The sequence below is a fragment of the Tamandua tetradactyla genome, chromosome 23, assembly GCF_023851605.1.
Source record: "Tamandua tetradactyla isolate mTamTet1 chromosome 23, mTamTet1.pri, whole genome shotgun sequence".
NCBI classification, from domain to species: Eukaryota; Metazoa; Chordata; class Mammalia; order Pilosa; family Myrmecophagidae; genus Tamandua; species Tamandua tetradactyla.
This window is the reverse complement of record NC_135349.1, coordinates 9,266,490-9,280,497: the sequence shown is the minus strand read 5'-3', so window position 1 is coordinate 9,280,497 and position 14,008 is coordinate 9,266,490. Positions and strand designations below refer to the sequence as shown.

Here is a 14,008-nt window from a genome sequence, read left to right as displayed (position 1 = left end):
CTACTGTGTGCCAAGCATCTCAATGCACATCATCTCATTTTGTCTTCCCAATAACCCCATGCCATACAGATTGTTAATCCTATTTTACTGAGTCTCAGATAAGACTCACACCCACCCAAAGTCACATTGCTAGCATCTACACATGTCCAGAAAGCCTGCATTTCCCACGGCTACAGGCAAGGGCCTTGGGCTTATAGACCAGGAACATGACTGATGACCCCAAACATCCTTCAAGAGAAGGATGAAGGGAGAAGGTAGAGATCCCAGCAATGTAGAGGACTTTCCCAGGCAGTTGAGGGAAGAAACCCACAGGAAATCTGCCTCTGCCTCCAGCTGTCCTGACTCGCAGGCACATGACATGAGGGAAACCATCTTCCCTTCCAAAGTCTGCTATGAAGATTGATTAGATAACGATGGCAACCTGCTTTGAAGACAAGTGACGGAGGAAACACCCTGTGTTGGGGACAATTTCCAGGGGACGTCAGACCAGATTAAGGCCGAATGAATGGGTCTGTTGGGTTCCTGTGCCGCTTCGTGTGGGAAAGGAATTGTTTCCCAAAACATTTCTCCAAGAGGGACTGCCCAAATCACCCAGCTCTGCTCCACGCCCAAGCACAGCTTCCTTTAGCCTGTAAGTACAGGCTGTCGGATGTGGGAGAGGAAATTGACGGGTGGGTTTCACCACAGCCTGGTCCATGAAATGGAAAAATGTGCTTAGATATTGAAGTGTGGTTTTGGTAAGAAACAATTAAATGGTGATTCCAATATGTAAGTTGTATCGGGAGGGATGGAAAATATAAGTGAATGGATGAAATGGGCCATCTAATCAAAGACAATTAGGATAGGAAGGAACATCCCAGAGCTTAAACCAGCAACCCCATCCAGCCTGTGCCCAGACACGTAACCCCCTGGGTGGCTTGTATGTCGATCACCAGCTGATACATAGAAGAGGAAGGACGTCATAGGAGACAGTCAAAGTTTTCAACCTAAATATTCCTCTCCCCAACCATAAGCATCATGCATTTGGGAACTCTAAAGTTAATTTTATAATAACCTCTGGTGATGACACCGTAGGGACTGTCATACATGGTTGGTGGAAGGGCAAAATGGCACAAGCTAGAGAAGGGACAAAGTAGCTCTACTTACTCAGATCACACACGCATTTACCCTTGAACCCAGGAATCCACTTCGGGGAATTTAAGCTACGTAATTTATCAGAAGAAATGACATCGATAGTGGCATTCATTGCAGCTTTGCTCACAATGGCTGCAGATTGGAAGACCCCAGGCGTGTTTCCAAATGGATCTGGTCAAAGTCAGCTACACCACATGGTGGACCGCTATGCAGTAAAGGAGGCAAAACAGAGGGTGAGACCTTTGGGCTGAAAATGGGAAGAAAGAAGCTCATATGGTACTATTTGCTCATATGAGAAAACAATTCGAGGATCAAAGTGGTTACTTATCCCGGGGAGGAGGTGGGAGGTTATGGTGGATGGAACAGGACAAGAGAGAGGCTTCCTCGGGGGTTATCTTTTTCTAACACTTTTATGTTGAACCCTAAAGCATGTGAATGTTCCTCATTCAAAACAAAAAGTAAGAATCCAACTTTTTTGGCAAAATAAAATAAAAATTACAAATCCAACAAACTGAAATTTAGTCCTGAATTTTATGGGAGAAAGATAGGGCGCAGATGTGGGAGTAGCCCATTTAACCCAGGGGCTCCTGGGCACTCTCTCCCCAGTGTCCCCTGCCTTCTCCCAGCCTTCCAGCTCAGCACCCCACTCCTGCTGTGGAATCCTCCGTCCCCCCCACCACTGACTGAGGAGACTTTGCCCCTCTCTCTTTTCTTGGGTCTTGGAGACTCCAGAGCCTCAGGCTTGGGCCAGAAGCCGCTGAGGCCCTGAACAACCTGAGTGGAGAGAGGCGGCCTCGGGTCCCAGGGCTGCGAGAGGCTTTGGGACCCCTACTCAGTATCGCCACCTACCTGGCTGCAGGTGATTTCTTCCCTTATTATTTAAGAAAAATGCACATCTCGACTTCCAGGCCAAGATGGCAGCTTAGCAATGTGCACATTTTAGTTCGTCCTCCAGAACAACTAAATAACCAGAAACAGTACAGAACAGCTCCTGGGGCCACTTCAGTGACCGGACACACAGCGTACCCCAGTCTGGACCAGCTGGACCGGCTGCAAGCCCCCCCAGAACCGTGACTTCACCAAGCCATGGTGGCTGGCGCCCCTCCCCCACAGGCTGCTTCCCAGAGGGGAAGGGAAAGGACTTTACCAGCAGCAGGGGCTGAGCCCAACCAAACGCCAATTGTGGCATTAATTAACAAGTTCTGACTACTAAAAATAGGCCTCCAGCTCAGGTGAACCTGGTCAAAGTGAAGGTTGTTCATTTTTGCCCTGGTGCCAAGGGGGCAAGGCTGACAGAAAAAGGGAAAAAAAAAAAGGAAACAGAGGTTTTTGTGGCTGTGTTTCTACAAAGTCTGGACTGCCTTTGGATACAGCAGCAGGACTTCTCAGGCTGCAACTGCCCCAGACATAGGCAGAAACAAGCTCATTTGAGGGCTTGTCTGGAGCCTGTGCCTTCCCCCAGGGGAGGGGTGAAGCCCAACTCAGGTGGAATCCCTCCCTCAAGGGATTCAGACACCAGGGTTTGGTGAGCCTACAACCTCTCCTCTGTCTCCACCATGCCCCCGGCAGGGAGAGTCTGCCAAAGTTAAAGGTACCGCATCATCTTATGCTGGTGGGACCTGCAGTCAGACAAGCGCCACACACAAGGCAGGATAAGAAAAATAGAGTCCAGAGACTTCACAGGAAAGTCTTTCAACCTGCTGGGTCTCACCCTCAGGGAAAACCGATGCAGGTGACTCTTTCCTCCTGATAGGAGGCCAGTTTGGTCTGGGAAAATCTGGCTTGGGTCAATAATATCTAAGTAGACCCTCCTAAGTGTGTGTGGGGGAAAGGCACCACACAAGCAGGGCAAGAAACAAGAAAACAAGAACTGAAAAATTCTCCTCTGTTAAAAAAAAAAACTTAAGCTAAAGGTCCAGATAAAGCTGAATGGAATGTCAAAGAACAGATAGATAACAAATTCATCCAGCAAGAAAACCCTAGGTAAAAGAAGTGAAAGCAATCTCCAGAATAAACTAATTAAGGTAGTTAAATGCCTAGACACCAGCAAAAAATAACAAATCGCACTAGGAAAATTGAAGATATGGCCCAGTCAAAGGAACAAACCAACAATTCAAATGAGATACAGGAGCTGAAACAATTAATTCAGAATATGCAAACAGACATGGAAAACCTCATCAAAAACCAAATCAATGAATTGAGGGAGGATATAAAGAAGGCAAGGAATGAACAAAAAGAAGAAATGGAAAGTCTGAAAAAATAATCACAGAACTTATGGGGATGAAAGGCACAGTAGAAGAGATGAAAAAAACAATGGAAACCTACAAGGGTGGATTTCGAGATGCAGAATGTAGGATTAGTGAACTGGAGAAAAGAACATCTGAAATCTGACAAGAAAAAATATATATAGGGAAAAAATGGAAAAATATGAGCAGGGACTCAGGGAATTGAATGACAATATGAAGCACATGAATATACATGTTGTGGGTGCCCCAGAAGGAGAAGAGAAGGGAAAAGGAGGAGAAAAACTAATGGAGAAAATTATCACTGAAAATTTCCCAACTCTTATGAAAAACTTAAAATTACAGATCCAAGACGTGCAGCGTACCCCAAAGAGAATAGATCTAAATAGACGTGCTCCAAGACATTTACTAATCAGAATGTCAGAGGTCAAAGAGAAAGAGAGAATCTTGAAAGCAGCAAGAGAAAAGCAATTCAGCACATACAAGGGAAGCCCAATAAGACTATGCGTAGATTTCTCAGCAGAAACCATGGAGGCGAGAAGACAGTGGGATGATATATTTAAATTATTAAAAGAGAAAAGCTGCCAACCAAGAATTCTATATCCAGCAAAATTGTCCTTTAAAAATGAGGGGGAAATTAAAACTTTTCAGACAAAAAAAATCACTGAGAGAATTTGTGACCAAGAGACCAGGTCTGCAAGAAATACTAAAGGGAGCACTAGAGACAGATATGAAAAGACAGAAGAGAGAAGAGTGTAGAAAGGAAGACCATGAGTAAGGATAAAAAGAAGGAAAATTAGTTATGACATATAAAATCCAAAAGGCAAAATGGTAGAAGAAAGTATGATAGAGGGAGGAGGGCTGGGGGTATAAATGAAATCAGAAAGAAAGATAGACAATAAAAATTGAGACGGTATAATCTAGGAATGCCTAGAGTGTATAGTGATAGTGACTAAATGTACAAATTTTAACAATGTTTTTCATGAGGAAGAACAAAGGAACGTCATTACTGCAGGGTGCTGAAAATAGATGGTAATTAATATTTTAAAATTTCAACTTATGTGTGTGACTAAAGCAAAAAATGTTTATTTGGTACAAAATTTATATTTTGACTAGTGCATTTCCTGATATAACTTATGTAGATAGCTTTATTGAACATCATAAGTACTTGGAACCTTGGGTAGGGCATAAGATTTTGTTGGTTCGTCCAGAGTGATGCCCCGATGAATCCCAGAGTGAGTTGAACAGTGAGTGGAAAAGTATTTGCAAAGTCCCCTTCGGGGAATGTTGAGAACGGGGAAAAATTCAACTTCCCCAAGTTGAATTCTTGATATTCCCACAAGCAGTGGGGACAACCAAAGCTATAGGCTGAGCCCCCAGTCTTGGGATTTGTTCATATGAAACTTAACCCCACAAAGGATAGGTCAAACCTACTTAAAATTAAGCCTAAGAGTCACCCCCAAGAGAGCCTCTTTTGTTGCTCAGATGTGGCCTCTCTCTCCAGCCAACATGATGAGCAGTCTCACCACCCTCCCCCTGTCTACGTGGGACATGACTCCCAGGGGTGTGGACCTTCCTGGCAACGTGGGACAGAAATCCTAGAATGAGCTGAGACTCAGCATCAAGGGATTGAGAAAAAACCTAGAATGAGCTGAGACTCAGCATCAATGGATTGAGAAAACCTTCTCGACCAAAAGGGGGAAGAGTGAAATGAGACAACATGTCAATGGCTGAGAGACTCCAAACAGAGTCAAGAGGTTATCCTGGAGGTTATTCTTACGCATTAAGTAGATGTCACCTTGTTATTCAAGATGTAATGGAGAGACCAGGAAGCTCAGCCTTCCCCAGGCCGGCTCCCGCGGGAAAGGGCCCTGACGAGCCCCTGGAAGCGGGTCCCCAGGCCGCTAAGGAAGTGGCAGCAGCGCTCGTTCGTCGCTTTCTGCTGGACCCCGTCGCGCTCCCGCCGGCGTGAGGACGTCACCAAGATGCTGTTCACCGGGACTTCCTGGAAGATGGCGGCTTAGTAAGACGCGCGGATCTTAGTTTCTTCCCCAGGACAGCTACTAGGGGAGTAGAAACGATACAGAAAGCGCCCAAAGCCACAACAGAGATAAAAAAGACAGCGTACCCCATCCTGGAACGGCTGGCTGGCTGAGAGAAGCAGCTCGGGTGAGATTGCGGAGGCGCGCGGTCCTCACCGGGCGGGGCGGCAAGCGGCCGGAGTTACTCCCTTCCCCCTTCCCGGGCCGGCTGGGAGAATTGGAGAGGCGGTCCCCTGAAACCAAGGCGGCTGGCGCCCACACCACGCGCAGCCCCCGGACCAACTGAGAGAATTGGATCGGAAACCCCCAGGCCGCGGAGAACGGTGACGGGTGCGGGAGGCCCCTTCCAAACCCGTGACTCCCGGGGAACGTGCACTCTCCCGGGCGGGCTGCTGCCGCTGGCGCCCTCCCGCCACGCTTGTCGCCCCGGGCCGACTCGGAAATTCGGACGGGCTCTTTCCCGGGCTGCGGCGACCAGCAACCCTCCCTGCGTTAGGACCCCGGGCCGGCTCAAGCCGTTTCGGCTAGCGAACCCCCCGGACGGCGAGAGTTTTCCAAAGTTTAAGGTCCCACAGCACCTTTTACTGGTGGGACCCGCAGACAAACGTGTGCCACGAGCGCCACCTACTGGGCAGGATAAGAAAAACAGAACCCAGAGATTTCACAGAAAAATCTTCCAAACTTTTGGATCCAATACCCAGGGAAATCTGTCTAAATGCGCAGACGCCAACAGAAGATAACGGATCACGCTCAAATAATTGAAAATATGGCTCAGTCAAAGGAACAAACCAATAGTTCAAATGAGATACAGGAGCTGAGACAACTAATGCTAAATATACGAACAGAAATGGAAAACCTCTTCAAAAACGAAATCGATAAATTGACGGAGGACATGAAGAAGACATGGGCTGAACATAAAGAAGAAATAGAAAAACTGAAAAAACAAATCACAGAACTTATGGAAGTGAAGGACAAAGTAGAAAAGATAGAAAAAACAATGAATACCTACAATGATAGATTCAAAGAGACAGAAGATAGTATTAGTGATTTGGAGGATGGAACATCTGAATTCCAAAAACAAACAGAAACTATCGGGAAAAGAATGGAAAATTTTGAACAGGGTATCAGGGAACTCAAGGACAATATGAACCGCACAAATATACGTGTTGTGGGTGTCCCAGAAGGAGAAGAGAAGGGAAAAGGAGGAGAAAAACTAATGGAAGAAATTTTCACTGAAAATTTCCCAACTCTTATGAAAGACCTAAAATTACAGATCCAAGAAGTGCAGCTCACCCCAAAGAGATTAGACCCAAATAGGCGTTCTGCAAGACACTTACTAGTTAGAATGTCAGAGGTCAAAGAGAAAGAGAGGATCTTGAAAGCAGCAAGAGAAAAACAATCTGTCACATACAAGGGAAACCCAATAAGACTATGTGTAGATTTCTCAGCAGAAACCATGGAGGCTAGAAGACAGTGGGATGATATATTTAAACTACTAAAAGAGAAAAACTGCCAACCAAGACTCCTATATCCAGCAAAATTGTCCTTCAAAAATGAGGGAGAAATTAAAACATTCTCAGACAAAAAGTCACTGAGAGAATTTGTGACCAAGAGACCAGCTCTGCAAGAAATACTAAAGGGAGCACTAGAGTCAGAACCGAAAAGACAGAAGAGAGAGGTATGGAGAAGAGTGTAGAAAGAAGGAAAGTCAGATATGATATATATAATACAAAAGGCAAAATGGCAGAGGAAAATATTATCCAAACAGTAATAACACTAAATGTTAATGGACTGAATTCCCCAATCAAAAGACATAGATTGGCAGAATGGATTAAAAAACAGGATCCTTCTATATGCTGTCTACAGGAAACACATCTTAGACCCAAAGATAAACATAGGTTGAAAGTGAAAGGTTGGGAAAAGATATTTCATGCAAATAACAACCAGAAAAGAGCAGGAGTGGCTATACTAATATCCAACAAGTTAGACTTCAAATGTAAAACAGTTAAAAGAGACAAAGAAGGACACTATATACTAATAAAAGGAACAATTAAACAAGAAGACATAACAATCATAAATATTTATGCACCAAACCAGAATGCCCCAAAATACGTGAGGAATACACTGCAAACACTGAAAAGGGAAATAGACACAAATACCATAATAGTTGGAGACTTCAATTCCCCACTCTCATCAATGGACAGAACATCTAGACAGAGGATCAATAAAGAAATAGAGAATCTGAATATTACTATAAATGAGCTAGACTTAACAGACATTTATAGGACATTACATCCCACAACAGCAGGATACACCTTTTTCTCAAGTGCTCATGGATCATTCTCAAAGATAGACCATATGCTGGGTCACAAAGCAAGTCTTAACAAATTTAAAAAGATTGAAATCATACACAACACTTTCTCGGATCATAAAGGAATGAAGTTGGAAATCAATAATAGGCGGAATGCCAGAAAATTCACAAATACCTGGAGGCTCAACAACACACTCTTAAACAACGAGTGGGTCAAAGAAGAAATTGCAAGAGAAATTAGTAAATACCTCGAGGCAAATGAAAATGAAAACACAACATATCAAAACTTATGGGATGCAGCAAAGGCAGTGCTAAGAGGGAAATTTATTGCCCTAAATGCCTATATCAGAAAAGAAGAAAAGGCAAAAATGCAGGAATTAACTGTTCAATTGGAAGAACTGGAGAAAGAACAGCAAACTAATCCCAAAGCAAGCAAAAGGAAAGAAATAACAAAGATCAGAGCAGAAATAAATGAAATTGAAAATATGAAAACGGTAGAGAAAATCAATAAGACCAGAAGTTGGTTCTATGAGAAAATCAATAAGATTGATGGGCCCCTATCAAGATTGACAAAAAGAAGAAGAGAGAGGATGCAAATAAATAAGATCAGAAATGGAAGAGGAGACATAACTACTGACCTCACAGAAATAAAGGAGGTAATAACAGGATACTATGAACAACTTTACGCTAATAAATACAACAATTTAGATGAAATGGACGGGTTCCTGGAAAGACATGAACAACCAACTTTGACTCAAGAAGACATAGATGACCTCAACAAACCAATCACAAGTAAAGAAATTGAATTAGTCATTCAAAAGCTTCCTAAAAAGAAAAGTCCAGGACCAGATGGCTTCACATGTGAATTCTACCAAACGTTCCAGAAAGAATTAGTACCAATTCTCCTCAAACTCTTCAAAAAAATCGAAGTGGAGGGAAAACTGCCTAATTCATTCTATGAAGCCAACATCACCCTCATACCAAAACCAGGCAAAGATATTACAAAAAAAGAAAACTACAGACCAATCTCTCTAATGAATACAGATGCAAAAATCCTCAATAAAATTCTAGCAAATCGTATCCAACAACACATTAAAAGAATTATACATCATGACCAAGTAGGATTCATCCCAGGTATGCAAGGATGGTTCAACATAAGAAAATCAATTAATGCAATACACCATATCAACAAATCAAAGCAGAAAAATCACATGATCATCTCAATTGATGCAGAGAAGGCATTTGACAAGATTCAACATCCTTTCCTGTTGAAAACACTTCAAAGGATAGGAATACAAGGGAACTTCCTTAAAATGATAGAGGGAATATATGAAAAACCCACAGCTAATATCATCCTCAATGGGGAAAAATTGAAAACTTTCCCCCTAAGATCAGGAACAAGACAAGGATGTCCACTATCACCACTATTATTCAACATTGTGTTGGAGGTTCTAGCCAGAGCAATTAGACAAGAAAAAGAAATACAAGGCATCAAAATTGGAAAGGAAGAAGTAAAACTATCACTGTTTGCAGACGGTATGATACTATACGTCGAAAACCTGGAAAAATCCACAGCAAAACTACTAGAGCTAATAAATGAATACAGCAAAGTAGCAGGTTACAAGATCAACATTCAAAAATCTGTAGCTTTTCTATACACTAGTAATGAACAAGCTGAGGGGGAAATCAAGAAACGAATCCCATTTACAATTGCAACTAAAAGAATAAAATACCTAGGAATAAATTTAACTAAAGAGACAAAAAACCTATATAAAGAAAACTACAAAAAACTGCTAAAAGAAATCACAGAAGATCTAAATAGATGGAAGGGCATACCGTGTTCATGGATTGGAAGACTAAATATAGTTAAGATGTCAATCCTACCTAAATTGATTTACAGATTCAATGCAATACCAATCAAAATCCCAACAACTTATTTTTCAGAAATAGAAAAACCAATAAGCAAATTTATCTGGAAGGGCAGGGTGCCCCGAATTGCTAAAAACATCTTGAGGAAAAAAAACGAAGCTGGAGGTCTCGCGCTGCCTGACTTTAAGGCATATTATGAAGCCACAGTGGTCAAAACAGCATGGTATTGGCATAAAGATAGATATATCGACCAATGGAATCGAATAGAGTGCTCAGATATAGACCCTCTCATCTATGGACATTTGATCTTTGATAAGGCAGTCAAGCCAACTCACCTGGGACAGAGCAGTCTCTTCAATAAATGGTGCCTAGAGAACTGGATATCCATATGCAAAAGAATGAAAGAAGACCCATCTCTCACACCCTATACAAAAGTTAACTCAAAATGGATCAAAGATCTAAACATTAGGTCTAAGACCATAAAACAGTTAGAGGAAAATGTTGGGAGATATCTTATGGATCTTACAATTGGAGGCGGTTTTATGGACCTTAAACCTAAAGCAAGAGCACTGAAGAAGGAAATAAATAAATGGGAACTCCTCAAAATTAAACACTTTTGTGCATCAAAGAACTTCATCAAGAAAGTAGAAAGACAGCCTTCACAATGGGAGACAATATTTGGAAATGATATATCAGATAAAGGTCTAGTATCCAGAATTTATAAAGAGATTGTTCATCTCAACAACAAAAAGACAGCCAACCCAATTACAAAATGGGAAAAAGACTTGAACAGACACCTATCAGAAGAGGAAATACAAATGGCCAAAAGGCACATGAAGAGATGCTCAATGTCCCTGGCCATTAGAGAAATGCAAACCAAAACCACAATGAGATATCATCTCACACCCACCAGAATGGCCATTATCAACAAAACAGAAAATGACAAGTGCTGGAGAGGATGTGGAGAAAGAGGCACACTTATCCACTGTTGGTGGAAATGTCAAATGGTGCAACCACTGTGGAAAGCAGTTTGGCGGTTCCTCAAAAAGCTGAATATAGAATTGCCATACGACCCAGCAATACCATTGCTGGGAATCTACTCAAAGGACTTAAGGGCAAAGACACAAACGGACATTTGCACACCAATGTTTATAGCAGCGTTATTTACAATTGCAAAGAGATGGAAACAGCCGAAATCTCCATCAACAGAAGAGTGGCTAAACAAACTGTGGTATATACATACGATGGAATACTATGCAGCTTTAAGACAGGATAAACTTATGAAGCATGTAATAACATGGATGGACCTAGAGAACATTATGCTGAGTGAGTCTAGCCAAAAACTAAAGGACAAATACTGTATGGTCCCACTGATGTGAACAGACATTCGAGAATAAATTTGGAATATGTCCTTGATAACAGAGTCCAGCAGGAGGTAGAAACAGGGTAAGATAATGGCCAATTGGAGTTGAAGGGATACAGACGGTGTAACAGGACTAGATACAAAAACTCAAAAATGGACAGCACAATAATACCTAACTGTAAAGTAATCATGTTAAAACACTGAATGAAGCTGCATCTGAGCTATAGGTTTTTGTTTTGTTTTGTTTTGTTTTGTTTTGATTTTACTATTATTACTTTTATTTTTTTCTCTATATTAACATTCTATATCTTTTTCGGTTATGTTGCTAGTTCTTCTAAACCAATGCATATGTACTAAGAAATGATGATCATGCATCTATGTGATGATGTTAAGAATTACTGATTGCATATGTAGAATGGTATGATCTCTAAATGTTGGGTTAATTTCTTTTTTTCCGGTAATTAAAAAAAAAAAAAAAGAGAAGGGATAATTGGAGCTGAAGGGATACAGATTGTACAACGGGACTGGATATAAAAACTCAAAAATGGACAGCACAATACTACCCAATTGTAATGAATTTATGTTAAAACACTGAATGAAGCTGCATGTGAGGTATAGGTTTTTTGTTTTTGTTTTTGTTTTTTTTTCTTTCTATTATTGTTTTAATTCTTATTCTGATGTCTTTTTATTTCTTTTTCTAAATCGATGCAAATGTACTAAGAAATGATGAATATGCAACTATGTGATGTTATTAAGAATTACTGATTGTATATGTAGATTGGAATGATTTCTAATTGTTTTGTTAATTCTTTTTTTAATTAATAAAAAAAAAAAAAAGATGTAATGGAGAGGCTGGAGGGAACTGCCTGAAAATGTAGAGCTGTGTTCCAGTAGCCATGTTTCTTGAAGATTATTGAATAATGATATAGCTTTCACAATGTGACTCTGTGACTGTGAAAACCTTGTGTCTGATGCTCCTTTTATCTACCATATCAACAGATGAGTAGAACATCATATGGAATAAAAATAAATAATAGGGGGAACAAATGTTAAAATAAATTTAGTTTGAAATGCTAGTGATCAATGAAAGGGAGGGGTAAGGGGTATGGTATGTATAATTTTTTTTTCTGTTTTTGTTTTATTTCTTTTTCTGAATAGATACAAATGCTCCAAGAAATGATTATGATGATGAATATGCAACTATGTGATGATATTGTGAATTACTGATTATATATGTAGAACAGAATGATCAAAATAGAAATGTTTGCATTTTCTTTGTGTTTGTTGGTATTTAAAAAAATAAAATAAAAAGATTAAAAAAAAAAAAGAAGAAAAGAAAAAAGCACATCTTACCAAATCAAATAGCCATTGTTTCAGGAGACAGCACCATCCAGTCTCACAGGGGGGAAAACATGTCCCTCCTCTTCCTTGGGAGAAGGTGGCCCTGGCATTATTCTTTTAGGGCAACTTTTGTTTTCTGAGCCTGCCCTGAAGCGTGGAATCCACCATGTAGAAACTCCTCCCCACCCCAACTGGAGCCTGTCTAATTCCTGTTCTCCCACCTGTGGAAGGAGGGAGCCAACTTTCCCTTCACTCCATTATGACCTATTAGAACCAGTCACCAAATACACCTGTGATGGTTTGAATCTACTGCATATCCCAGAAAAGCCATGTCCTTTAATCCTCATTCAGTATTGCTGGGTGGAATCTTTTTTATTATTTCCGTGGAGATATGACCCACCCAATTGTAGGTGGTAACTTTTGATTAGATGGTTTCCATGAAGTTGTGTCTCCACCCATTCAAGGTGGGGTTGCTTACTGTAGCCCTTTAAGCGGGAACCATTTTGGAAAAAGCTTTAGAGCCACCAGAACCAACAGAACTCACCCAGCCAGAGACCTTTGGAGATAAAGAAGGAAAACCCTCCTTGGGGGAGTTTCATGATTTAAGAAGCTGGGAGAGAAAGCTAGCAGACGTCACCCTGGGCCCTCCACACTAAGAGAGGAACCCTGAACTTCATCAGCCTTTCTTGAGTGAAGGTAACCTGTTGTTGGTGTCTTAATTTGGACATTTTCACAGCCTTAGAACTGTAAACTTGCAACTTAATAAATTCCCCTTTTTAAAAGCCATTCTGTTTCTGGTATATTGCATTCCAGCAGTTTTTGCAAACTAAAACAATACCCTATTAGACAAAGATTTAAATACACAGCCTTCAAACAACAGCCATAAAACCATCAAGCCATAGCAAGTGGCAAACCTTCGGTCCACGAGAAGATTTTCTTGAAAGTCAAAAAGGACATTCTCTAATATGCTCACTAGTATTAAGTGATTTGTTTTATATGAGGGTGGTATTTATTCAGAAAAGAAGGCTCCAGAATCATCTTGGACAAATTTGGGGTGAAAGTTTGAACCAAGAAGAGATCGTGCACCAAATGTGAAATTTGCACTAGGAGAGTAAGTCTTTACATGAAGGTAAGAAGATGGTTCACTCCAGGTTGCAGACCTTCTAAGCAACCCCCAGGTGGGCCACACCCATTCCCAGGCACTGCTGGTCTCCTTCTCTAACTTGCCTTGAACATTAGTGCAGGGTTGAAGGTACGTAAATGCAGGCTTCTTAAGGTAATGAACAGACTTGGAATTTTAAGTCACCCATTTTTACAGCATCCCACATTTTAAACAAATATAATATGCAGAATTTTGAGCAAAATAATTTTTTTAAAGCAGGAAATTAGTCAACTCTAGTAAAAGTGAGCTAGACATACATAAAGAAAATTCAGGAAGGATACATCATATGTTAGCCAGAGACATTAACTTATTTGTAATCGGTTAAGTAGATAAGCCCCCTTGCCCCATCCCCCCAAAAAATAGCAAAGGAAGATTGCAAAGCTTTTGTGCTCAAAAGGAACAACCAACATGGTGGGAAAACTCTCTCATGGTCAAGAGCAGGAAGGGTGAGTCAGAAGTATCGCAAAAGTGTTATAAAGGACTGCCAGTGCTCCAAGTGAAGGCAGCCGCCAGGAATCAACCACTGCTCGGTGCCAGGATTTA

The 14,008-nt window shown here is 41.2% G+C and overlaps 1 protein-coding gene across 2 annotated transcripts in view; it reads right to left on the bottom strand.

The window, feature by feature from the left end:
- The window catches only part of COL26A1 (collagen type XXVI alpha 1 chain), a 192,336-nt gene extending 179,783 nt beyond the window's left edge, over positions 1 to 12,553 (bottom strand). Inside the window, exons 1-2 of one of the 2 annotated variants that reach the window (XR_013167655.1) lie at positions 12,316 to 12,553; positions 1,147 to 1,339 (exon numbers count right to left, since the gene is read on the bottom strand). The gene's annotated coding sequence lies outside the window, so the exon portion shown is untranslated. The remainder of the gene's footprint in view (positions 1 to 1,146; positions 1,340 to 12,315) is intronic. The other variant, XR_013167654.1, reaches the window with a different exon arrangement.
- Positions 12,554 to 14,008: the final 1,455 nt, after the last annotated feature.